At 34.2% G+C, this 3,270-nt stretch overlaps 1 pseudogene; it reads left to right on the top strand.

Annotated features, from left to right (window-relative positions):
- Positions 1-2,412: 2,412 nt before the first annotated feature.
- Positions 2,413-2,569, top strand: LOC123461031 (annotated as a pseudogene).
- Positions 2,570-3,270: the final 701 nt, after the last annotated feature.

Here is a 3,270-nt window from a genome sequence, read left to right on the forward strand (position 1 = left end):
CTATATATTCAATGAAATCCCAATCAAAATTCCAAAGCTCTTCTTCAAAGAAATAGAAAACACAATCTTAAAATATATTTAGAAGCACAACCATGAACAAAAAGAGGAATGTTAAAAGTACCAATGTACCTTATTTCAAGATATATTAGAGAGCCATAATATCAAAAACAGTACAGTACTGGAACAGAAACAGACAGGTAGATCAATTGAATGAAATAGAAGATACAAACATAAACCTGCTCATGTACAACCACTTGGTCCTTGACAAAAATTGCAAAAATACACATTAACAAATGTCTTTAAAAATTGGTGCACAAAAGGTAGACATTCTGATATCAAAGAATAAAATTATACCTTAATCTCACCCTGCTCAAAAATCAACTTCAAATACATGAAAGCACTTAGTGTATGACCTAAAACTCTAACCTTTAAGAAGAAAAAGTGAAAGCACTATAAGTTATAGGCATAGATAAGGACTTATTAATAGAATGCCAGTTACTCAAAAAATAAGACCATCAATCAACAAATGGGACCTCAGGAAATGCAAAGCCAAGAAAAAGTTAATTAAATGAAGACACACTTACAAAATGGGAGAAACATTTTGCAGGTTCTGCATCTGACAGAGAGGATTGATACCTAGAATACACAGATAATTCAAAATAATAAACACCAAACAAATGAATAACCCAAACGAAACACTGGTTATGAAACTAAACTGAGCTCTCAAAAGATGAAATGAAGAACATTAACAAATATTTCAAAATGTGTTCAGAATTTTTAGTCATCATGAATCTGAAAATCAAAATACTTTGATATTTTATTTTATATCAGTAAGAATGTCCATCATTAAGAAAATAAATGACAAAAAAATTACTGATGAAGATGTGAGAAAGAGAAATATTTAACATTGCTGGCAATGTAAATTCATACATCCACCCTGGAAATCAGTTGGATGTTTCTCAAAAAGCTAAAAATAGAATTATCATATGATCCAGCTATATCTCTCCTGGCCATACATACAAAGGGGAATTGAATCTGGGTCCTTTGGCTTTATAAGAAAATACCTGACCCACTAAAAGCCATCTACATACAACTATAAAGACACTCATCCATATTCACTGTTGCTCTATTCACAATAGCTAGGAAGTATAATCAACCTAGATATCCATCAACAGATGAGTGGATAATGAAAATGGGACAATCTACACAATAGAATTTTCTTCAGACATAATGAAAGAAGATATTATCAACATTTCAGGAAAAGTGTTGGAACAGGAATATATATTATGTTAGGTAACCCAGGCTCCTAAAGACCAGTACCACAACTCTGTCTCATATTTGGATGCCAAAAACTTCTAAGTTTTTTTAAAGTTTTTATTTTATTGTTATCTATGTATTTGGAAAAGAGAGAGAAAGAGAATGGGTACTTCAGGGCCTACAGCTACTGTAAACGAACTCTAGAAGCATGTGCCACCTTACACATTTGCTTATGTGGATACTGAGGAATTGCATCTGGGTCCTTTGGCTTTACAAGAAAATACCTGACCCACTAACCCATTTCTCTAGCCCCAGATTTTAATTTCTATATGTATGTGTTATGTGGGAATAAGTGTGTACAGATACAAGGAAACTAGAAGGGGGGGCATGTGAGGGGAAAGAAGAGGCCTTTGGGGTAGGGAAGGTAATAAAACACAAGTGATATGAAAGAAGAGAGAGAAAGACAAGGAGATGAATGGTTAAAGTATGAATGAGGGGCAGGTAGATGGGGAAGTAGAGATGTAGGGTAATTGCCAACAATAAAAGAAAATAAAAATGTTAATTGAAATGGATGAAATTTAGTATATATGTTAAGTTCTGTGACTGGAAATTTAGGAAAATGAAGAAGAAGGAGGAGGAGGAGGAGGAGAAGAAGAAGAAGAGCAACAACAACAATAACAACTAGGTTCTGTTCATGTGCTGCCTAAAAAATCATGTTTACAGGGAAGAGAGAGCTCAACAGTTAAAGTGCTTGTCTGCAAAGCTAAATGACCAGGGTTCAATTCCCCAGTGCCTAGGGAAAGCTGGATGCACAAAGTAGTTATGTGTCTGGAGTTTGTTTTCAGGGGCTAGAGGTCCAGGCATGCCCATTCTCTCTCTTATTCTCTGTCTCCTTCTCTCTCTCTAGTTATAAATAAATAAAGAATTTACAAAAAAACACGATTATACAGTTCTGCGCATTCCTCTGTGATATTAAATATTTTGCAATATCATAGTTACAATTTTGTTAACATCAGGTTGAATGAATAAATACAATTTTTTTCTAAAATTAGAAAACACATATTTCAGGCCTGAAGAGATGACTCAGCAGTTAAACATGCTTGCTTTAAAAGCATGATGGCCTGTACTGGTTTGATTTCCCCATTACCCACATAAATTGCTACCTGGCCTTTTGGTTAAGATCAAGTATAATATTTGTTCTTATCAGTTTAAAGCCAGATGCACAAAGTGGTGCATGTGTCTGGAGTTCATTTGCAGTAGCAATAAATAGGTCCTTGGCCATTCATTCTCTCTCTGTCTACCTATCTCTTTCTTTCTCTAGCCCTCTCCTTGAAAATATCTTTTTTTCAGAAAGAAAACATGTGTTTAATACATACTAACACATACAAATCTCACTTGAAAAATGTTTCTGGTAACGTTATGTTTCTATCTCCCTTGCAATTTTTAAAAAAGTATGTTTTTATATATTTATGAGAGAAAGAGAGAGAGAGAAATAATTGGCATGCTAGGGCCTCCAGTGGCTGCAGATGAACTCTAGATTCATGGGCCATTTTGTACACCTAGCTTACATACGTCCTGGCAAATCAAAACTGAATCATTTGGCTTTGCAGGGAAGTACCTTAACTATGAAGCTCTCTTCAGCCCATCCTATGCATTCTTAGCCTAATTAAAATGCTTTAAATCTTTTTTTTTCTATTTGTCATATAGTTGATAATTAATAAGTGAATAACAAAGCAATAGTCAAGTCAAAAATGCCAAAAATATGATAACAAAATGAGAGAAGCAGATGGAGGTGGGAGGGGAATGTTCAGATATACATGTCTTTCCAATGTTCCACACCAGGCTGAACACACTGTTAATATCAAGTAAATATTAAACAAAAATTGTAGTGATAGGAACCATCTGCAAGTCCATTTGAGAATGGTAATACAGGGTTGACTATCTAAAAAGCCAAACTGCCTTATTATGTACAGATTTATAGAATTTTTCTTAAGTTAATAATACAAACAGCCC

This window comes from Jaculus jaculus, chromosome 5 (assembly GCF_020740685.1).
Source record: "Jaculus jaculus isolate mJacJac1 chromosome 5, mJacJac1.mat.Y.cur, whole genome shotgun sequence".
Classification (NCBI taxonomy): domain Eukaryota; kingdom Metazoa; phylum Chordata; class Mammalia; order Rodentia; family Dipodidae; genus Jaculus; species Jaculus jaculus.